The following is a 25369-nucleotide window of genomic DNA, read 5'->3' on the forward strand; positions in this document are numbered from 1 at the left end:
ATACCTTTACTCCCACTGCCTTTGTAGGCATCTATAAAAATTTTCAGTATTGAGTCATCCAGATCTGTTTTAATTTTAATATTATTTTCAAAGTGGTTACGTAATTGAAGGTATCTATAAAAATCAGATTTATCCAGGTTATATTCTTTCTTCAGCCTTTCAAAATCTTTCAAAAGGCCTTTCTCTGTGAGTGAGTAGAATGTTAATATTCCTTTAGAAATCCAGGATTTAAATCTATAGTCCATTTGATTTGGTTTGAATTCAGTGTCATAAGCACACCATTGAATTATTTGTAGTTTATCATTCAGTTTGTATTCTTCTTTTATAATGTTCCAAATTTTTAATTGGGCTTTAATCCATAAATTTTGCGTTTTTTCTATGTATCCCCCCAGGTTTTTATGTGCCAATATCGCTTGTAATGGAGGATCATTCATTAGTGTAATTTCAATGTCTTTCCATTTTGCTTGATATGTTGGGTTACATAGGTTAACCAGATATTTAGTCTGGGCTGCATAAAAGTAATCCTTAAAGTAGGGTAAAGCCATTCCTCCTTGTTCCTTTGGAAGTTCTACTGTTTTTAATTTAATCCTTGGTTTTTTCCCCTGCCAAATGAATCTAGAAATGGTCTTGTTCAATTCTGACCAATGTGTTTGGGGTATTTCTGTTGGGAGAGCTTGGAATAAATAGAGGTATCGAGGAAGGACATTCACTCTTATTGCGTCAATTCTCTGGCTAAAGCTCAAGAAAGAAACGGCATTCCATCTGTGTATATCATTTTTAATATTTATTAGTAGAGGATCATAATTTACTTTTGCCAATGTTGAAATCTCTTTTGTTAAATGAATTCCTAAGTATTTTAGTGATTTCTGATCCCATTTCATATTCAATTTGTCTTTTATAGTTACTGGGGGTGTATATTTAAAAGATAGGGTCTGTGTTTTTTGTATATTTAATTTATAACCTGCATAGGAACCAAATTTCTCCAGTAAAGTCATTAGTTCAGGAAGTGAGGTTGTGGGTGTGCTTAAATAAATCAAAATATCATCTGCATACAATGCCAGCTTGTGAATATCTCCATTTATGTTTATACCTTTAATATTTTTAGTTTGTCTTATCCATTGTGCCAAAGGTTCTATATATAGAGCAAATAACAATGGTGAGATTGGGCATCCTTGTCTTGTCCCACGTTGTAATGTTATGGTGTCTGTGAGGTATCCATTTATTTTTATCCGGGCTACTGGTTTATTGTAAATTGTACGAATGCCTTTTATAAAGTTTTCATGTATGCCAAATCTTTCAAGAGCTTTATATAAAAAAGACCAATTTACAGAGTCAAAAGCCTTCTCCGCGTCAAGACTGATTAAAAGAGCCTCCATTTTGTTCTGATATATATGATTTAGTAAATGTAAGGATCTTCTAATATTATCATAAGTTTGTCTTTGCGAGATAAAACCTGTCTGATCTTTATGTATTAGCTGCGGAAGAATCTTTTCTAGTCTTTTGGCGAGAATGCCTGTGTATAATTTATAATCAACATTTAAGATCGAGATTGGCCTATATGAACCGCATTCTAATTTATCTTTCCCCTCCTTTGGTAAAACAGAGATTACTGCTTCATTCCATGATGGGGGCATCTTACCCTCTTTTATAGTGATATTGCACGCTTGGAGTAGGCTTGGAGTTAAGTTTGATCGAAAAGTTTTATACCATTCTGATGAAAACCCGTCGGGGCCAGGTGACTTATTTGATTTAAGATTAGAAATAGCGTTGACTAATTCAGTTTCAGTTATTTCAGCAGTTAATATTTTATTTTGTTCTTCTGTTACAACTGGTAGGTTGATAGAATCGAGAAATTGTTCTATTTGTTGGGCGTTCTTTAAATGTGGCTGAGTATACAAGAGCTCGTAATAGTTTTCAAAAGTCTTTTGTATTTCATGTTGTTTGTGTAGTGTATTTTTAGAATTCAAATCCCTTATTTTGTATATTGATCTCTCAATTTGTTGTTTTTGCATCCTTCTTGCTAACAATTTAGTGCCCTTTGGACCAGATTCATAGTATTTTTGTTTTGTAAAATTAATCTTTCTTTCAATTTCTTGTGCATATATTCAATTTATCTCGTTTCTGATTTTCTTTATTTTAGTCATTAAATCAGATTTTTTTTTCCTTCTTATGTTGTAATTCCAGATCTTTTAGTTCTTCATTAAGGTTTGTTAATTTTAATCGTTTTTGTTTCTTTTCTTGAGCACATAGTGATATGATTCTACCTCTAATGACTGCTTTTAATGTATCCCATAATATGGCTGGGTTAACTTCTCCATTATCCTTCTCTGTAAAAAATAACTTTATATCTTCCTTAATTTGAGTTTGAAATTGTTGATTATTCAGCATATTTGTATTTAATCTCCACAATGTTCTTCCTGGATTATCTCTAATATGTATAGTACAAGAGAGAGGGGCGTGATCAGATAGGTCAATCGTTCCAATATCACAGGTTTGTACTCTATGTCGATCTCGCTTGAGTACAAAAAAATAATCTATTCGTGAGTATACATCATGGGGGTTTGAGTAAAAAGTGTAGTCACGGCCTGTTGGATAAAGATCTCTCCAGAGATCTACTATACCTAGCTCATTCATTACAATTTTTATTTTTTTATGTAGGGGTGCGAGTTTAGAGTTTTTTGATGAATCTAGATTTGGATTAAGACGGATATTCCAATCTCCACCACATATAACAATTCCTTTGCCTTCTATCATTAAGTCAATTATTTTCCTATAGAAAGATAACTTGCTTCCTGGGGGAGCATATACATTACATAAAGTTATATTAATATCTTCAACTTTCCCTGTTACTGAAATATATCTCCCTTCCTTGTCTGAAATTTCTGAGAGGTGTTCAAATGGTATTTTTTGCGAAATTAATATTGCTACTCCCCTTCTATGTCCTGATTTGTAAGAAGAATAATACACTTTGGAAAATCCCATTCTCTTTAATTTTTCATGTTCTATTGGTGTAAGGTGTGTCTCTTGTAACAACACTATCCCTGCATTTTCTTTTTTCATTTTTAACAGTATTTGACTCCTCTTAGCTGGATTCAACACTTCATTTACATTAAATGTAATAACTTTAAGATTACCTTTATTCATATTTTCGTAGTTTACTAACCAATTTAATTCCCCTCTGCGTCTCTCTTATTGACCGTAGTGTATATTTTGACATTGCCTCTCTTAAATTATAGATACTAAACTGATACCAAATTAGAACAATTTTAAAGAACATTACACCACCGTAACTAACAAGAACAGTTGCTTCCGGTGTAGAGGCTCGATTCTAAAGAGCCTTATGGGGCTTACTGCGTTTTAAGCCTCCGTAAGGGAAATGTCCACTTTATTCAAGAAGTGGGGCCCTATTAATTGGTCGTAAATTAGTCCAGACAACACAAAAAAAAAGTCTAACTCCAAAAGAAAATTATCCTCGGATGACAGTCAATAATCAAGTACCGACATTTTCAAACATTATTCGAACGCAATTAGGAATATAACGTTATTCATTCAGATGATTGTTTCAAAAACAGTCAGATAGGATAAAATATTGGTGTGAAAGACATATGAGATCTTAGCTGTTTTCCTGGATTAGATGTATAGAATTCCGTTTTTGTTCATTTTCTAAATTGCTTAAGCTTCTCCTTATACTGACTGCGGGAAGCTTTTTTGGGTTGTGCGTCACCGGCCACCTCTCCGTATCTCTGATCTTCTCCCCGGTCCCGTCGTTTCAGTACCGGTTGCCAGGTGGTTAGTTGTTTAGCTGTAATTTCCTCCTGTTCTATTGCCACGGAAGGTTTCACCACCGCGACCGTAAATCCACGCTTGACCAAGTCTTTCGTTGCCTCCGTCGCACTCTGGTACAGTTGGGTGCCATCCTCATAGAAAACACGCATCCTTGCCGGGTATGGGGTCTGGAATTTTATTTGCTTCTCCTTCAATACTTTCTTGACTTCGACATACTCTCCTCGCTTTTTAAGCACCTCTAAAGGGAAGTCGTGGTCTACGAAGAAACGAGTGTCATTAAAATACACCTTTTTTCTCTGCCAGGCCTTTCGAAGCACTTCTTCTTTCGTCCGGTAGCTCGAAAATTTCACTACTTTTGAGCGTGGCTTTGCCTCCGGGTTACTGGGTTTCAGTTGTAATGCTCGATGTGCTCGTTCAATTCCAAGTTCACGGTCCCGGGGTAAGTCCAATGCGTTTTTCAGCAAATTATTTAGAAACTCGATCATGTCTGTGCCTTCCTTGTCTTCAGGTATACCGTAAATCCTTAGATTATCTCTGCGTGCCCGTCCTTCCTGATCGAGCACTCTGGCTTCCAGATTAGCTTGGCGCTGTATGAGGCGTTTGATTAGCGTCGATGCTAATTGTAGCGTGGTCTCGGTCTCTTCAATTCTTTCCTCAGCCTCTTCCAGTCTATCGTTCGTTCTTTTTAATTCCTGTTTGAATTCGTCAAACTGCTCCATGTTATCCTTTCTGAATTCTCGAAGTTCGATGAGAATACACCGCAGACTGACCTCGGGGCCCTCTTCGCCATGAGGTGATGGTGTCCGGGAACGGCTTCTGTTTAACGTTACTTGACTTGTTTCAGGGTTGTTTTCTGATACATTCGATGTTATTTTGCTCCTTGTGGTGACCCCTTTCTCCATCATTACTTTAATACTCCCAAAGTTTTACAAAATCAGGTTTTAGGGGGTTATTTTGTTAACCGTCGGCGAGCTCGAAGATTAAGCAGTCATCCTGTCGGTGGCGCAACCGGAAGTCCTCTCTCAGTCGTGTTTTTCATAGTTACCAGTGCCGATGGAGTTTTTTAAAGCGTCATATTCTGCTGGAAACGTTTCATTTGAATGGTAATGTCCCATAAGCGGAGGTCTTGTGAGTAACTTCACAAATCGGTCAAAGTCTACACCGGTGACAAGCTCATCTACTCCCAGAACCTGCTACTCTCTACCTACACGTTGTCAGCTGATGTTTCAAAACCTCAACACTCGCATACAGAACAGCCTCAGCGTCTGCACCTCTTATCGGCACTAGCTGCAAGTCTACACCCCCTCTGTCCAGAAGTGAGCACAGCCTCTTGGTACCATCCCAGCAAGCATTTTTGGGGTGTTTAAAGGTGCCAACTGACCATCAAAAGTAAAAATGACTCATTTTATCTCATCCCAACAGGGAAACCACCAACAATAAAGAATGAGTTACTATCTGGTGTCATGGCTTTGCAATTAAAACAAGTTTAGTTATAATGGAGGTCATTGGGGGCAAAAACAGCCACTTGAACAATATGAACAATACATAAGGGTTAAAAGTCTAATAGACGGCTTGGTTAAAACCAGGCTAAATCTAGGCTGTCAGTGAGTGTGCCTAACCCCGCCTCTCACAGTGACCTCACTAGCTCCGCTGAGTGCTTTGTGTCTCAGATTGCATGCAAGTCTGCAGCCAGATACTGCTGGAAGCTAGTCATCAAATACACAGGAACGAATGACTACACGTGTCAATCTGTCTATTAAACTATCTAATCTGTCTAGTCAGTCTTTTATTATCTTTTATATGCAAAAATATTCATTCATAAAAATATATGTATATATGAACACTGGGTCAAATAGGGTCCGTGCATTTTAAATCTAATAACAAAAATAACCCAATGTTGGTTTTGTCCATATTTAAATGAACGTGTGTAAACGCACGCTTTGATCAAAACTTTTATTCCCCTTGATGATATTGTGCTTTTTTTTTTCCCCTCAATGCCCTCCAAAGTTTCAATGTTTGGCCGTGTCTGCCATATCTGTTTTGTTTAAAAAAAAAAAAGGAAAAAAAAGGAATGCATCGGTTCCTGCATGTAGAATTCAGAAATCTCATGGCATTGAAAGAAAACTGGCAGCAGTTGAGTGCCGAGGTCAAAGGTCAGATGAGCAGGCATCACACCTGATAAACACCTGGGGCAACTGTACAGTAAAAAAAAAAAAAAAACAACAAGATTAAGAAATATTGCTTTAATTTGAGAGAGACAAAAAAAACTCTTCCGTGTTAAAATTTGATGTTCCTCCAGCGTTCTTACGTCAGTCTTTAATGTCAGGTGATCCTTCAAATGTCAGTGTAAATTGTTGAGTGTACCATTAGTGCTCAGTCGTGTTTTTCATAGTTACCAGTGCCGATGGAGTTTTTTTTTTTAGAGCGTCATATTCTGCTGGAAAAGTTTCATTTTAATGGTAATATGCCATGAGCGGAGGTGTATGAGTAACTTCACAAGTTGACCATAGTCTAGACCGATGACATGCTCATCTACTCCCAGAACCTGGCAGAACGAAATGTTGCAGCTCGTCCGGTCTTCAATGATGAGCCCAAAAGAGGCCACTTCACAGAGCCGGCCCAAGGCTTAAGAGAACTGAGAGGCAGGACAAGATGGCGGGCTGGACTTGGTTAACTTTAGATTTTACACAAATCTCATTGTTTTGTTTTTCACCTAAAATAGTAATTAAAACATCCAAGATGTGTTTTGCCTCATCAAAATGTGGAATTTGATCAGCAAACTACTCATTCTAAGACAACTATGCCTTGGGCTAAATGACTTGGCTTCAAGTACGATGCCACACGATTCAGAAATGAAGGTACAGACTGCACAAACAGATAAACGACATGATGCATCTCATTTCACCACAACTAAAGGCAGCGACAAAAAAAAAGTCAAGCTCTCACGATGATGACATTTCTCATGCAACCCTTTAGCAAGCCTACATAGTATTTATGCCTAAAAGTCACTGCATGGGTAAATAAGAAACAAGCAACACACACATACTTGTTTTTGTGCATTGTGGGGGTCACCTGTCACGGTGGTTACGTAATGGGGACCGCCCTTTCTGATGATGTTAGAGACATAAAAAAATAGTTTGCCACACAAAAACACAAACTATTTCATAAAATCACTTCAGATTTTGGATATTCTGCAATTTTATTTTTAGACCTGACACAGTGGTCACTTGTGGGGACATTTCAGGTTTTGTGTAGAAGTGGGGTCCGCCACATACACAACCGATTTTTAGACAAAGTGGGGACCAATTCTACACACACTTTACTGGTATTGAGTCAAAGTAGGGACCAGATCTACACACACATTACCGGTATTGAGTCAAAGTAAGGACCAGGGGCCTCATGTATCAACGCTGCGTACGCACAAAAACTTTGCGTACGCCAGGTTTCACGCTCAGAATCGCTCACGTTTGGATTTACTAACAATGAACTGAACGTGGGAATGTGCGCAGGTTCACGGCAGCTTTCTGGCAGGCGTACGCACATTTTTTGTGCGTGTCTGTTTTATTTCCATTGGCGACTCCTAGAGGCAGTTGTGTTAAATTCTTCTCTACAAAGTGTCTGAGCCTTGCAATGGCAGCTGTATGAGACGGGTTCATATAGTAGGTATGTAACATTTCCATACCATACAGTTGACCAGCTAAACATTAAAGCGCAAATTGCAGCAGTCGCAATGTAATCTGAGCAATCTACCGCACACACATTGCTATAAAGACACTATCTGAAGATGAATTTGCATGCGTGAATCAGAAACATTTCCATTCAATAAATGTGCAAATAAAATATGATGCACAAACTTATTGATGATTCCTACTTGTCTTTCTCTTGATAAATAGTTGGCAAAATCTGATATGTAGCGGGGGAAAAAAGAAGAAAGAATTTATCAGACGCTGGATTCGAGCCGAGTTTACGCTCGAATTTGTCTGTACATGATCTCATGCTTCTTATGAGGTGCGCCACTGAGACCGCTTAGGGTATTGCAACATTTTTCAGTTATAAACCACACTATTTCTTTTTTAAATGCACTCAGTGCGATGTTCAGACCCAACTGTGTTAACCGTATCAGCTAAACTCCCACTCTATTTTTTTCTTTTGTTGTTAATTCCGGAGAACAAACTTGCAAATAACACCGCTTTTCTCCGGTCTACCTCCGAAAGCAGCACCTCCATTTCACATTCTGTTCAAAGTTTCTCTTTTTGCTTGATTTTGCCGTTGCTTTTTCGTTGGGTTTTGCCATTAGCATAGTCATTAGCATATTCATACGGGGGAGGAGGCAGGGAGGGGTTTTGCGCTCGTGCATGTTGCGCTCAGTTTCACGTTCATTCAGATGTACAAAAGAATATGCGTGAAATTCGGCGTACGCAGTGTTTCATACATCTGAATTTTTTTCTGCGTACGCACATTTACAGCTTCGTGCGTACGCAATGTTTTAGTAAGATTTCCACGCAAGTCTTCGTACATGAGGCCCCAGATCTACACACACATCACTGGTTTTGAGTCAAAGTAGGGACCAGATCTACACACACATCACTGGTTTTGAGTCAAAGCAAGGACCAGGGGCCTCATGTACGAAGACTTGCGTGGAAATCTTACTAAAACATTGCGTACGCACAAAGCTGTAAATGTGCGTACGCAGAAAAAAATTCAGATGTATGAAACTGTAGGGTCCAGCCAGTTGGTCCAATGACGGTATCCAATGGTGGATGAAGGTTCACTGCATGTTCGGTCTTTCCAGTGCACAATGTTGATTTATCTTAAACTTAACTCATATCTGACTCCAATTTTAGTATGAGATGGTTTAGAATATTAATATGTTTATCCTCGTTTTATCTGACTCCAATCATAAAACATTAAGAAGATTATATCAATATGTAATTTAGATAAATGTTTGAACCGTTTGTCTTCACTAGTAACTATTACATCCGTTCATTCGGGTGCTCATGTCGCTCAGAGAAATCGCCTCGGCCGAAGGCGTCCCTCACGGTCACACTCCGGTCAGTCTTGAATATTAAACAGAGGTAAATTGACTAATACTTTAGATGGCCGCTACCAGCGCGCTCGTTCTAAAATACTTTAGTTAGTCCCGCTTAGATGTACACCTTTGAGTTAAGATAATCATCATTTCTAATTAGAGGTTAGGGCATTAATATAAATGTACCGACTACTGGACTCTATAGTAACTTTGGTTTTCACCAAGCCCATGGTTTCCCATATGAACTTAATTTAGAATAATATTACCTTCAAACAAAGGTCGGGTACCCAATCTAGGTTAGTCGTGCAACACCTTGTTGACCTAGACGGAAGTTATCGCCCTTTCCACCTAAGTACACATGAATCAATATCAAGAGTCAGCCGGATCCCTAAAACACAATTAGTGTGCCCAATGCTCCATCTCAATTGGATTTTAGTCCGTCTACTGACCTGACGCAAGACGTGCGGAAACAAGGATACAGCGTAATCTACTTGAATTAATAATTACAGAGTGAGCAAAATATGGTCAAACATTACAATTTATTAGTCAGGTAAATGTATTATGCCAATTCAATCAGTCAATTCATAAATGATCAATACAAAACATCAAATTATCAAAGATAAATCCAAGATGAAAAAGATGCATTCCTGACTTTGTAATATACATAACATGGGGCAGACCCCATGTTATGGGCTGATCTGGTTAGGCAGAATCGCCCTGAGTTTTTCTTAGACCTTACCTTAAATAATCCAAGAATTCCCTCAAGGAAGTTGGTGTGAACAAAAGGCATTCACACTTAGTGGCACACCCCTCTCAGTGGTTCAAAAGATGCCTGAAGTTATATATTTATTGTTCTGATTATGTCTATTTCTGAGAGAATGAGACCATTGTACCAATCGCACTGAGACATTTCAAATGATATCAAACATGATAGTTAAAGTCAGTTTGGTTAGTCTAAAACATTGAAACATTGAAATGACCATATGTGTGACTTGGGGGGATGAAGCTGAGTCTCAGCATAGTCAGATGCAAATGCAGCAGGAACTGGTTTTTCACGCATTCCCCCCTGGTGGGTTGTGGAGTCCATTGGCCCTGTCTTCAGCTCATGTTTTGAATTGTCAAAGATATCAGAATATTTGCAATATTTCAATTCTTACAGAAACACTGCGTACGCCGAATCTCACGCATATTCTTTTGTACATCTGAATGAACGTGAAACTGAGCGCAACATGCACGAGCACAAAACCCCTCCCTGCCTCCTCCCCTGTATTAATATGCTAATGACTATGCTAATGGCAAAACCCAACGAAAAAGCAATGGCAAAAGCAAGCAAAAACAGAAACTTTTAACAGAATGTGAATTGGAGGCGCTGCTTTCGGAGGTAGACCGGAGAAAAGCGGTGTTATTTGCAAGTTTGTTTTCCGGAATTAACAACAAAAGAAAAAAATAGAGTGGGAGAGTTTAGCTGATGCGGTCAACACAGTTGGGTCTGAACATCGCACTGAGTGCATTAAAATAAAGAAATAGTGTGATTTATATCTGTAAAATGTTGCAGGTCGTTTGACAGTCTCAGTGGCGCTACTCGTAAGACGCATGTGATCATGAATTTATACGTTCGAGCATGAACTCGGCTCGAATCCAGCGTCTGATGAACTCTTTCTTGTTTTTTCCCCCGCTACATATCAGATTTTGCCAACTATTTATCACGAGAAAGACAAGTAGGAATAATCAATAACTTCATATCAATAAGCATCATATTTTATTTGCACATTTATTGAATGGAAATGTTTCTGATTCACGCATGCAAATTCATCTTCAGATAGTGTCTTTATAGCAATGTGCGTGTGGTAGATCGCTCAGATTACATTGGGAAAACAGGCGACTGCTGCAAATTGTGCTTTAATGTTTAGCTGGTCAAATGTATGGTATGGAAACCTTATATACCTGCTGAACCCGTCTCATACAGCTGCCATTGCAAGGCTCAGACACTTTGTAGAGAGGAATTTAACACAACCGCCTCTAGGAGTCGCCAATGGAAATAAAACAGACACGCACAAAAAATGTGCGTACGCCTGCCAGAAAGCTGCCGTGAAGCTGCGCACATTCCCACGTTCAGTTCATCGTTAGTAAATCCAAACGTGAGCGATTCTGAGCGTGAAACCTGGCGTACGCAAAGTTTTTGTGCGTACGCAGCTTTGATACATGAGGCCCCAGATCTACACACACATTACCGTTTTTTAGTCAAAGTAAGGACCAGTTCTACACACACATTACCGGTTTTTAGGCAACGTGGGGATCAGATCAGCACCCTTACTAATATTAAATTTTAAACCTCAATCAAGTAATTTGACAGTAAACTGCTTTAGAATTTTCATTTGAAGAGCAGGTCAGTTTATAAGAAATGTAATTTGAATACAGAAGGAACCTCAAGATCCAAACAGGAAATGGTCCAGAATAGATTTAATAAATGTTATATTTATTATAAATAATTTCCACAAAACCTTTAAACACAAAAAAAGCAGTAAACACAAAATCCATGAAACTCTCTTGCTTGTCTAAAAGCAGTTCTCATTGGGTATAACAAGCTTCCACATAACTCTTCCATGTCTGCGTGCACATTTAGTTAAGTGCAATAGCAAATAATATTAAACGGTTAGTTCACCTCAAAATGAAGATTCTTTTATTAATTCCTCTCCTTCAAATTGTTTCAATCCCTTGCTGTCTATGGAGGATGAGGAGTTCTTGCACTTCATCTAAGTTATCTTCCTTTGAGTCTGAAGAAGAATGAAGGTCTCAGGGGATTAGAGTGAGATGAGGGCAAGTAATTAATAATATAATGTACATTTTTGGGTAAACTCTTAAAACCCACCAGTATGTTCTATTTCTGTTTCTGTCGTATTTTAACTATTTGAAAAAAAAAACATTAAAAATATTTTAAAATATATTAATAAAGAACTGAACCCCACAAATGCAAAACCTTCATCATATAACCAAGCCACCAAAACTCCAAATAGACATCATTTGTTAAGCATTAACTCTACATTAATAGTAAGCAGTTTATAAACACAGCTAGATGCTCTATTGTTGACTTATAAGCATGTGTAATGTGCTCAATTTTTGTGTTTTCATACTTTGTTTATAATTCATTTTTCATAACTAAATGAAGTATTGCATTATTTACAAACTGTCTAAGAATAATTGGTGTTTTTTAAGATCATTAAGAATGAGTAAATAAATGATTAAAATACTATATAAATGAACATTTATACATTTACTATTCAGGCATATAATCAGGGCTAAAAAAAAAAGAAAAAAAAAAAGAAAATCCAATCGGTTCACTCTACACACAGCCCCACTCCTTGGTATCGAGCGCAGGCCCGGCCCTACATTTAGATGTTGTATAATATGAAATAGCAGTAAAAATTATGAAAATTGTTATGAAATAGTTTTTCAGTCATGTAGCCTAATACAAATATTTAGTACACTGCACAGTGCAATTATTATTTAAATTTATTATATCCATTATTATTAATATTAGTAAAATCTTTTTAAAAAATTTACTTTAGGCTATACTGCTATTTGCTCATGCAAAATTAAACACCAGAAAATATATCGTAGGCCTATATTAAGAGCTAAATAACAGTTAGCATCATAATTAGTTCAATTATGTGCTGTAGGCTATTGATTGACCAACACCCCCTGTATACAGTTTACACACTGCAGGTCTACAGTTCTGATGTGTATTTTGAATTACTTGTTTTAAATGACAGTAAGACATGCTATATTTAGTTTTTATAGTAAAATATACATTATAATCCAGTACAAAGTAAAATAATATTTATTAGTGGCCTATTGGCAGCGTATAGCCGTTAAGCTTATAGTCTAAGCATGTCATTTATTTATTATTAACATAAATTACAAACTAGCATCCTTATGATTTTATTTCGTTTCTGTATATTTTTATCAAACGAAAAATGCAATGATTTATACTTTGGTTTTAATTTTATTAGAAATTTAATAGCCGTTTAGGCAACACTACTTCTACATGTCATTGGCTCTGATTGCGTTTTTTACAGATAACCTATTTACAAAGATTTTTATTAAACAAGTGCACCACCACAAGATATTTTTGTAGGTGTAAAAATCTAAAAAGTATCATTATCATATTCTTGCCTTATTCATCTTTAATATAAATATAAAATTTAACACATTCATTGATTAAACTAGGGATGCTAACGATTACTCGATTGATTTATTGTCGGTAACCCTTTAAAACCGATAGACCTTATCGATGACCGATTAAGCATGGGCATTTAATAAGTTATGCTTTGCTCTTTGAGATGCGTCCACGATTTCACACATTACATAATCAAGTGTGCGCAGTTTAGGCTACGTTACCCTATGGAGTCGTGCACTCTCTTGACTTTGCATATTGGTTATGCACATATTGGTCATACCTATTATGCTCAGATCTCGTTTATCCGCTGGTGCTGCCATTAATCCGCTGGTCAAGTAATCAAAAAGTAGGCTACATGACGTTTAATTATGGGCAGGTTATTAAGACCAAACATTGGTTGTGCAAACTGTATTACGTTCTCTAAAATTTTAAAGTGTTTTAAGCTACATTATCTTTTATAGACTGGCATAGGCCTAAATACGCATCACGGCCAGACATTTATAGTTTATATAAAAACGAGCGTCACCGTCGCATTTGTTCACATGCTTTAAATTAATGCTTTTTGTCTCCCAAAAATAATATAATAAAGAGAACGATAAAATGACATTATTAACCGTTTAACTGTAAACATTTCTGTTCAGAACGATTAAAGTTGATCTTTTTTTTTCGGTTTTCGTTTCTGTTCCTGAAAAACGTCATTTGATTCTGTTTTTCGTTTCCGTTCCTTGAACCGGTTTGGAGCCCTGTATATAATACGTTTTTCTGCATGTTAAATAATGCTTTATTAACTCAACTTCATGTAGTTTTGAGATCTAATCTAAAGTGAGGAATATTGATGCTTTATAAATCCCTTATAAATGACAATTAAAGGCTCAGAATCATTCATTTATTCATTTATTTTCATTTTGGTTTTCTCTCTTTATTAATTCGGGGTCGCAACAGCGGATTGAACCACCAACTTATCCAGCACGTTTTTATGCAGCGGATGCCCTTCCAGCTGCAACCCATCCCTGGGACACATCCATACACATACACACTCATTTACTACGGACCATTTTAGGCTACCCAATTCACCTGTACCGCATGTAGGAGCACCTGGAGGAAACCCACACCAACACAGGGAGAACATGCAAACTTTACACAGAAATGCCAACTGACCCAGCCAGGGCTCGAACCAGCGACCTTCTTGCTGTGACAGCACTACCTACTGTGTATCAAATAAACAATAAGTATTTGCAATCATACCTAAACAAATACAATTACTGTAAATTTTAAACATTGCTGAATAACAGGAGTGTCGAAATACAACATCATTTGATAAAACAACAATATAATAATTTAACAATACATTACGTGTAAAGCAATTTTATATTTAGACAAGATTGCAATGATTTACTTTTCATTTGATACAGTTTCATTTGAGCATCTTGTAATAAGTAGAAATTAATAGTCATTTTTTCCCTGTATATAATGTAACTGAGCCTTATATTGTCATTTATAATGGATTTATAAAGCATGAATAGCCCTCGCTTTAGATTAGATCACAAAACTGCATGAAGTTGAGTTCATAAAGCATTTATTAACATACTAAACAACTTATTATATGCCTGAATAATAAGAATTATCAATGTTATTTTGAATAGTTTATTAATCATTTACTTGCACATTCTGAATTATCTAAAAAAAAACACCTACTACTTTTAAATATCTGGTTTGTTAATGATGTATTTTTCATTACTAAATTAAGTATTGCATTATTTACCAAGTATGAAAACAATCATTAAGCACATTATAATTGTGCTTATAAGTCAATAATATTTGTAATTTATATTTATAAATATAATTTATAAACTGCTTACTAATGTCTATTAATGTAGCGTTAATGCTTAACAAACGTTCAACTAACTATTTGCTAATGTTTCATAAATAATTCATTGTGTGCAGTTATTATAGTGTTACCCAACATTTATATATCTTATTAATCAGGCATATAGTAATGGTTACTCTGTCTAATAATAAATGCTTTATTAACTCAACTTCATGCAGTTTTGTGAGCTAATCTAAAGTGAGGACTATTGATGCTTTATAAATCCCTTATAAATGAAAATTAAAATCTCAGCTATATTCTACACAGAAAAAAAGAAATAAATTAAAAGGGGGAGTGATTTATAGCTTTATATATATATATACATATATATATATATATGGTGAAGCAGTGGCGCGGTAGGTAGTGCTGTCGCCTCACAGCAAGAAGGTCGCTGGGTCACTGGTTTGAACCTCGGCTCAGTTGGCATTTCTGTGAGAAGTTTGCATGTTCTCCCTGCATTCGTGTGGGTTTCCTCCGGGTGCAAAGGCACAGTCCAAAGACATGCTACAGGTGAATTGGGAAGGCTAAATTGTCCCTAGTGTATGAGTGTGACAGGCCCATATGACAGGCTGGCCGGAAGGTGTAAAAAAGTCGTTATCATATGGACAAGTCTAAAACTGAAGGCCTTGTTCCAAAAAGAGCCGACCCCGCAATCATACGGGACTAAGGCCAAAGAAGATATATATATATATTTTTTTTTCCATTAATTTCAAGATACACAAATGAAACTATCTAATGAAAAATAAATCTTTGCAATCTTATCAAAATATAAAATTACTGTACAGTGCAAACATCACAGAAACACTGAAATGAATCTTGTCATATTGTTAATTGTTGTTTTGAAATGATGTTGTATTTTTATTTTGCAATGTTTAAACTTTACAGAATTTTTTAAATAAGATTGCAAAGATTTATTGTTCATTAGATACTGAGCCTTAAATTGACATTTATAAGGGATTTATCAACTATAAACAGTCCTTAGGTCACAAAACTGCATGAAGTTGTGTTATTATAGCATTTACTAACACACATGGTTACAATTACTATATGCCTGAATATAACATGTATAAATGCTCATTTGAATAGTTTATTAATCATTTAATAACTCATTCTGAATTATCTTAAAAACCACCAACTACTCTTATATACAAATAGTTTGTAAATAATGCAATACATAATATAGTAATGAAAAATGAATCAGTAACAAAGCATGAAAATACAATTAAGTCAAGTCAAGAATACAGCGTTTGAAGCTGTATTTATAAACTGCTTCCTAAAGTCTATTAATGTAGAGTTAGTGCTAAACTAATGATGTATAGTGTATACTTACTATAAAAGTGTTATTCAGATTTTTTATCTAAAGAGCCGAGATTCAGTTTTTAATATAAAAATCCAAAGCTGACCAATCTCTGGTTTTTAGAGCCAATGGTTCAGCTTTCACCACAGCATGTACTTCCTGTTTGCTCCAGGATCTTCTCTTTATGGGACCTATGGGTGGTTAAAATATAAAAAAGTGGTTTTAGTTGCATAAATGTTCAGTCATTTTTACAACATGTGCTGTTATGTTAGTTTAATATTGTGATAGAAAATGCTAGAAAAATATGTCTTGCCTATTATTAAAAATACTTAAGATGGAGATGGATTAAAAAATACTTCCTAATAACTCCAAATCTGGTTAATGGGGTTACACTTTATTCCATAGTCCAGTTTAGACATTCTTCTAACTATGCGTAACTCTGCAACTACGTTAATTATCTCACCGTAAAGTATTATGTATTAGAGTATTTCAATAAGACTAACGCTCATCTGATTATCAGTAGAGTATTAGCAGACTGTTAGCTCAAGTTTAGCTCAAAACACTACACTGTAACAGATATCTGTTCATTACCAGTTCCTGTATTTTGTGATTTACAAGTGTTTTTTTTTTGTTTGTTTTTTTGTGGTGGTGAATTGCATTATGGGATGTTGATCTCTGCTCTGTGCACTTTTGATGTTGAAAATTCAACTCTACAGTTTAACAAAGTGACTTTTACTGACATTTTAGTAGTTTGAAATAATATAATGTATAAGAAATAATATATAGAGATAAATAAGTCTTTAGAATAACAGAAAATGTACCGGCAGTTTATTACAAGGTTTCTGTAGCATAATATACAACAACAACCCAAACAAAAAGTCACTTTTTTTTACTTTTTAAGATTAAAAGTTGTTGGAAGAAAGATCAAGATCCCATAATGCAATTCAAAAGCAGAAACAAACAGATTTCATAAAAACAAATTATGAAAAACTGCTAATTTAATTATTATTACTTATTTTTATTAATTTTAGAGTGTAGAGTATTAGCTGACAGTTAAGGTTACCTCAATAAAACCAACTCTCATTGGTCTCAGTAAATAGTACAGCAGACTGTTAGGTTACGCTCAAAATTAGTACAATATGACTAATTCTTATATAAATTTAGTAGAGCATTAGCAGTGTTGATTCTAACAGACAGTCTAATACTGTTAGTTGACAAGTAGTTGCAGTTACTTGTAGTTAGTAGTAGTAGTAAAGTAAATTATCAAAATAAAGTGTAACCAGATATGCAATTAGTATATTTTTCCAAAGTATTTAGCAATATTGTTTAACTAACATGAAATGAGACATCAAGTGCAACTGTACTGAAATCATCATGGAAGTAATGTGCTTCTGTCCTGTTTTACCCTACATGTTATGTAAATGAGCTTGTGCATTTGGACTTGTACAATAACACAAGTCAGTCACAAATTAACTTTAATGATCACACCTCTCTTTTTTGTGAATGCTGGGTCTGCATCACTATCTTCACAGACACTGTACCATGGTGATGATACTTGAGGGGACTCTGAAAGTAAAAATCAAGTCTGAGAGTTGACTTCTCTGCATAAAGCTTACCAAAATATTTATTTGATTTTGTGTTGTTCTTTTTAATGGGTAAAAGCGTGTGATGGTAGCTTAAAAATAGTTTTCAAACATAGCACATACATATCATGATAAAAATAAACATTCTGAAAAAAGAAAAAATCTGATTAGAAAAATAAATAATATTTTTACCTTTTAGATTGGACTTCACCTCCTCCAAAATCACGATCCACTGTAACTTTCTCTGAATGTAAAAACCCACACAAAAATACATCATTTAAAACAATATGGTATATGTTTGCAAATACAAATGTGTATATAACATCCAGAAAATCTGGCACTGTATTACATGTTTGTGTGTAAACCCACGATTTGATCAAGATTCCCCCCTTTAAAATCTGCTGAGCGTCTGTTTTCAAGTCCCAGAAAAACTGAGTTGTGGGAACAGAGCAGTTCTCTTCTGCAGTCATACAGTCATAACACACACATACATATGAAGAGTTCGGTTGCAAAATGCGATAAACGGCATTTTTTGACATTTGGATTTTATTATTGGAAATCACTGTTCAGATGTACCTTAATCTATGTGTCAATTGCTGCCATTAATAACATTTAAGAATGCACATTTTAGGCCAAGTACAAAACGTATTTTTTTTCACAAAACGCAATATCCGTCAGACCAGTTTCTTTACAAAGTGCGATATAACAGTTAGAGAGCGTTCAGGATGCGGCGCGAGCTCAGCATCCCCTGGGAAGAGAGTCATCACCGGTGAAGTGCTCAGAGTTTGCTCATTGATTTAGCGATAGAAGATGAAGTCTTCAACTTCACAAAAAATTATAAAAAGGCCACAAAAGTGGACCAGAATAAGATACTTCTGCGTCAACAATACACAAATGCAGCAGGGAACGAGTCTCCGCTGATGTCAAGAGAAGGCCTAGGAGCGCCTTTTTTCCTACTCCCCATCACAAGATACCTGTCTGCAAGTGTTCTTTATAAGTTTATTTTTTAAATAATTTCTTAAATGTAGCTGAGTAGCCTATCTGAAGATTTATTTATGTGGTTGCACCTATTATTTAAAATTAATTCTTGTTGTTGTTGATTTATTACAAAGGAACTTAAAGGGCACATGTTGTTATGGAGAAAACGGTTTAGCTTTTTCACAACCAAATAAATAAGCTATTATTATTATTACAGTGAAATAATTCATTAAATATGACATAGCGAGGCAAGTTTGTGTCACGGACTCAGCTCCGCCCGCTCTAATCATACAGGTTTGGTTTTCTGCAGCGGTGTGGAAGGAGCCGCCCCCCACTCTTTCTGTACCAAGCTAAAGGTCATTTATCTAACTAACTTAATCTTACTTATCAAACAAAACATTGATTCACTAGCTTTTGGTAATGGTATTAATGTAGTATAATATAGCCTAAGGTGGATGTAGCGTTTTGCAAAAAAAAAAAAAAAAAGTTATGTTATGTTATGTTGTGTACATTCTGGCCAAATCTAACTTAGAATCTTATTATTATTAATCAATCTTTGCATATATTATTCCATGTTTGACAATGTGGGTTGGATTAATATGTAGCATTTTGGCATGTCTTTTTTTACTTAATTATAGACATAAAATTAAATAAAAAATATCCTGGATTTGAAAATATTGTGTTCCTGGCCTTCACTGAGCTCAAGTTATAGTTTAATGTACAAAAATTGTGAATGAACTTGACTGTTGATGTCCTGAAAAATAATGTCAAAATTACCAACATTTTTTTTAAATGGATATATCTCGTTCTGCAATGAAACTCTTTATATACAGTTGAAGTCAGAATTATTAGCCCCCCTGAATTATTAGACAGCTTGTTTATTATTTCCCCAATTTCTGTTTAACGGAGAGAAGATTTTTTTCAACACATTTCTAAACATAATAGTTTTAATAACTATTTCTAATAATCATTTCTAATAATGGACTTATTTTCTCTTTGCCATGACGACAGTAAATAATATTAGACTAGATATTCTTTAAGACACTTCTATACAGCTTAAAGTGAAATTTAAAGGCTTCACTAGGGTAATTAGGTTAACTAGACAGGTTAGGGTAATTAGTCAAGTTATTGTATAATGATGGTTATATGAAATGATATATATATATGAAAGTATATACAGTTGAAGTCAGCCCACCTTTTTAAAACTTTTTTACAAATATTTCCCAAATGATGTGTAACAGAGCAGGGAATTTTTTCATAGTATTTCTGATAATATTTTTTTCTTCTGGAGAAAGTCTTATTTGTTTTATTTCAGCTAGAATAAAAGCAGTTTTAATTTTTTATGAACCATTTTAAGGTCAATATTATTATCCCTCCAATAACTTGCCTAGTTACCCTAATTAACTTAGTGAAGCCTTTAAATGTCACTTTAAGCTGTATAGAAGTGTCTTGAAAAATATCTAGTCAAATAATTTTTACTGTCATCATGGCAAAGAGAAAATAAATCAGTTATTAGAGATGAGTTATTAACACTGTTATGATTAGAAATGTGTTTAAAAAATCTGCTTTCCATTAAACAGAAATTTAGTACAAGAAATAAACAAGGGGGCTAATAATTCTGACTTCAACTGTATATAATTAAAAATATATATTTTATATATAATTTTATAAATATTTTATAAAAAATATTTACATATTTTTATATATAATTTATAATTTTTATTTTGAAAAATATAATTTAGACAGTAGTACTCAAGGGTCCAGGGGTCTGTTCTTCGGACCTCGCTTAAATAATCTAAGAATATATTACAGATCCTGGATCTTTTAATCTTGATAACTCATCTTAGGCTAATTTGGTTCTTCAAAAAAGTTTGCGAATCAGATTAAACTGATCTGAGAGGTGTTGTGACTGTGTGTTGTGACAGATCTATCGATCCTCAAAATCATTATCAGCAATACAACGATTGGCTGACGGCACAGCAGCTTGATGACATCTGATTAATGCAGTTATCAAAATTACATGAAATCCGTAGTAAACGGTTCGTTAAATCTGATATGCAATAACAGAGTTGTGAGTTACGTGCTGGAGCAGAGCAGTTCTCTTCCTCTGTCATATGGTCATCCTTCAATAAAAGCTGAATATAAAAAATATATATTAGTTAGACAGCAGTACTCAAGGGTCGTGGTCCCCACTATGTCAGACCTTACTGTGTGTGTATTGAGGACTAAGTGTGTTTCACAGCTTCTCTAACATGCCTCTGGTCCCCACAATGTCAGTGCATATGTTCACCAATTAGGACACACACTCTGTTTCATTTCTATATTTTGATTAAGTTAAATAATTACAATTAAATACACCACTACTACAACAACAACTACTATTACTACTACAACTAATAATATTAATAATAATAATAATAATATAATAATAATAATAATTGTTATTATTATTATTATACACACACCTCATCAGAGTTGTGGGTCTCCTACTGGAGCAGAGCAGTTCTCTTCCTCTGTCATATGGTCATCCTTCCATCCTTCAATAAAAGCTGAATAATAAAAAAAAATATATATATATATTAGTTAGACAGTAGTACTCAAGGGTCCCGGTCCCCACTACGTCAGACCTTACTGTGTGTATTCAGGACTAAGTGTGTTTCACAGTTTCTCTAACATGCCTCTGGTACATGCCTCTGGTCCCCACAATGTTACACTAGTGCATACATTCATACATTAGGACACACACTCTGTTTCATTTCTATATTTTGATTAAGTTAAATAATTACAATTAAATGCACTACTACTACTACATCAACAACTACTACAACTACTACTACTAATAAAAATAATAACAACAACATTAAACACACCTCATCAGAGAGTTGTGGGTCACGTACTGGAGCAGAGCAGTTCTCTCCTTCTGTCATACGGTCATACTTCAGCAAAGCTGAATAAAAAAAATTAAAAAAAAAATATTAGTTAGACAGCAGTACTCAAGGGTCCCGGTCCCCACTATGTCAGACCTTACTGTGTGTATTCAGGACTAAGTGTGTTTCACAGCTTCTCTAACATGCCTCTGGTCCCCACAATGTTACACTAGTGCATGGGTTCACCAATTAGGACACACACTCTATTTCATTTCTAGATTTTGATTAAGAAAATAATTACAATTAAATGCACTACTACTACAACAACAACTACTACAACTACTACTACTACTACTACTACTACTAATAAAAATAACAACAACATTAAACACACCTTATCAGAGTTGTGGGTCACGTACTGGAGCAGAGCAGTTCTCTTCCTCTGTCATATGGTCATCCTTCAATATAAGCTGAAAATAAAAAAATTTATATTAGTTAGACAGTAGTACTCAAGGGTTCCGGTCCCCACTATGTCAGACCGTACTGAGTGTGTATTCAGGACTAAGTGTGTTTCACAGTTTCTCTAACATGCCTCTGGTCCCCACAATGTTACACTAGTGCATACGTTCACCAATTAGGACACACACTTCTACTTCTACTACTACTACTAATAATAATAATTATTATTATTAAATTTAAACACACCTCATCAGAGGGTTGTGGGTCTCCTACTGGAGCAGAGCAGTTCTCTTCTTCTCGTCATATGATCATACTTCAATGAAAGCTGAATATAAAAAACACAAAATAATAATTAGACAGTAGTACTCAGGGCTCCTGGTCCCCACTATGTCAGACCGTACTGTGTGTGTATTGAGGACTAAGTGTGTTTCACAGCTTCTCTAACATGCCTCTGGTCCCCACAATGTTACACTATTGCATATGTTCATAAATTAGGACACACACTAAGTTAAATAATTACAATTAAATGCACTACTACAGCAACAACATCTACTACTACTACTACTACTACTACTACTAATAATAATAATAATACTAATAAACATACCTCATCAGAGAGTTGTCGGAGCAGTTTTCTTCTGCAGTCATATGGGCATCCTTCAATGAAAGCTATTTAAAAACAGCTTTGTTATATAAGTCATGTCATGACTATAAAGCTTTCATGACAGTCTTATGAACCCCCCTTTAAAGTAAAGCATTACCCAATTAATTAAACTTTTTTACCCATTAAGACAAGAAGAAGATATTAAGAGATTGATTTCATTATCTCTTATGGATGATGCAAACTCTTTATTTTTGAACAGATTTACCCTTAATCTATATTAACATTAAAAAACTCTTAGCTTTGCTGAATGTATTAAGGATTAATGTATTAAGTAATCAAAATGTCAAACCTTTCTCCAAGGCCAATCACATGCGCCATAGTCAAACGTTATTTCCTCTCCAAAGAAAATATCCCTGATTGCAAAAAGGCACAAATGAGGTTTTCTCTGAACAACGATCTTATTGACAGTGCAGTTAGGGTGCAGATCGTCCTCATGATCGGCATCAATGCTGCAAAACTAAGAGAAAAGAGCAAGCAACATTTTAATTATGCCCTCTCATAGCAATAAAAAGCTAAACTATGGCATGAATACAAACACAATGAATGTAATATATACATGTACATTTGAATGGGGAAAACACTTAACCACCTGTTCTTGTTTTACCATATAAAGTCAAACATAAAGACAGTATTTTTATTATATCTCATATATGCTTTGCTTCCACAAGCTCTATCATTTGTACTCAACCACAAAACTTCCTTTAATAAATGTGGACAACTCAAACTCTGACCTAAAAGATTTAATGAAATGTGTAGGGTTCAAAAACTACAAAAACCTCACATTAGCATCCTCTCTGTGTGTGAATTATAAATACAGTAAACCTTTTGAAGTGGATCAGAACCTTTCCTCAATGTTGTTCTAATACTATTGAACACCTGTTCTTCTTTCTTAGGACAGTTTTAAAGAACTTTTTTTCCACTTCGATTGTTTACAGGTCACACTTTACAATTAGGTTTTATTAGTTAATGTACTTACTAACATGACCTAGTAATGAACAATGCATGTACAGCATTTATTAATCAGTTTAACATTTACTAATTACTAATGCATTATTCAAATCTACATTCATGCTTGTACCAGTAATAATGCATTGCAATAATTAATGCATTGTGCGTGTTCAACTAGTAATGAACAACTTTATTTTCATTTACTAAAGTTAACAAACATGAACAAATACTGTAATAAAGTATTATTTATTGTTCATGTTAGTAAATGCATTAACCAGCATTAACTAATTTAACCTTATTGTAAAAGGCTACCAGTTGACAGCAAATAAATAAATAAAACACACACAGTGAACATTTATGTATTATAATTATTTATCTAAAATAAAACGTTTCTACACGTCATAGAACAATAAATTAAGTACATTTCTAGGACCAGATAGCCCCACATTTTAATTATAACCTCTAACGTTATATTACTACATTAACGTATAAATAGTATATAATAGTGTTATTTCAGGATTAACGTTAAATGTTTAAAGCAATTAACCATTTAAAAAGTACGATACAAGAACTATGAAAACATACCTTAGTAACCTTCTATATATTCGGTTTCCAGTGAATGGGTCTTGTCAGTGGAGCTGGTGATGTGTTTCTCCGCATCTTTTAATGGTTTTATCCTCCGTCGATCCATTTAGCCGCCCGGTGATTGGTGACTGTCTGACCGCGGCTCATGCACTCCACCCCGGCCTCTGACTCACGTAGCACCGGGCAGTTAGCACGTTAGCACATTAGCGCGAGTAACTTTTACTCGTGTAAACAAGTTAAATTACATACCGAACTGTAGTTTGTGTCTTATCAGTGTTATATTAATACGTAATTTGAAACAACATCGATTAAAACACCCAGGAAATTCGTTAAAACATTTAATTAACTATACCTGATAACTGTCAAAATATGCAACATAAGTATTTGTCATATAACCTATTTTATTACATTATGATGGTGAAAAACATTCTAACTTACCCAAAAATTCGAATAATTTGATGATAGATGTTAATTAAGTTGATTAAAGTCGGATTCACTTATGAGATTGCGCATGTGCAGTAGGCAGAGTGTGTGAATTGCGTCAAGTGTGTGTCAGGGTGCAGTACCGCCATCCGACTACAGGACCGCTATAGAGCAGTGCGCCGACACACACTTACACACTCAATTCAGGTAAATGGTCAAGGTGGGGATCAGTGAAAAAACTGCACTAGGCATATCAGCAACGCCCCCTGAGTCTTTTAAAGGCAAAACATAGTGGGGACCGGGCGATCGGTCAGAACGCACAGAGACGAGCTTTTGTGCAAAAATGAACTTAAAGGTGCCTTTAAAAAAGTGTCAAAGTACTTTTGAAAACAAAAAAGCAAACCCCCAATAGGTGGCAGCAAGAGGCCGCTTTATTTGAGTAAAGCATTGAACGATTCATTCAGCCAAAGAAGCCAATAGGATGAACGGACAGTTGAATCAATCCCTGAATCATCGACTCACCCGAGTCTTCTTGGCGAAGGCCTGAATCGTTCGTGCAGGGAAACGTCGCTGTGTATTATTCAGAGATGGCCAACTGTTCTGCTGTTTATTTTATTATACTTATCGCAATGATTTTACTACTACTATCAATAAAATTAATATTAATAATGATAATATTGCCGGAAGTTGTACAGCGCATGCGTCA

At 35.2% G+C, this 25369-nt stretch overlaps 1 protein-coding gene across 1 annotated transcript in view; it reads right to left on the reverse strand.

Moving 5' to 3' along the window:
- LOC141375856 (uncharacterized) overlaps nt 1-24791 on the reverse strand; it is a 163000-nt gene extending 138209 nt beyond the window's left edge. Inside the window, exons 1-13 of the mRNA XM_088651083.1 lie at nt 24679-24791; nt 24241-24408; nt 22997-23164; nt 22651-22712; nt 22290-22368; nt 21979-22054; nt 21588-21664; nt 21183-21266; nt 20798-20852; nt 17932-17983; nt 17645-17722; nt 16190-16347; nt 11478-11589 (exon numbers count right to left, since the gene is read on the reverse strand). The gene's annotated coding sequence lies outside the window, so the exon portion shown is untranslated. The remainder of the gene's footprint in view (nt 1-11477; nt 11590-16189; nt 16348-17644; nt 17723-17931; nt 17984-20797; nt 20853-21182; nt 21267-21587; nt 21665-21978; nt 22055-22289; nt 22369-22650; nt 22713-22996; nt 23165-24240; nt 24409-24678) is intronic.
- Between the last annotated feature and the right edge of the window lie 578 nt (nt 24792-25369).

The sequence above is a fragment of the Danio rerio genome, chromosome 8 (genome assembly GCF_052040795.2).
Source record: "Danio rerio strain M-AB ecotype USA chromosome 8, GRCz13ab, whole genome shotgun sequence".
Classification (NCBI taxonomy): Eukaryota; Metazoa; Chordata; class Actinopteri; order Cypriniformes; family Danionidae; genus Danio; species Danio rerio.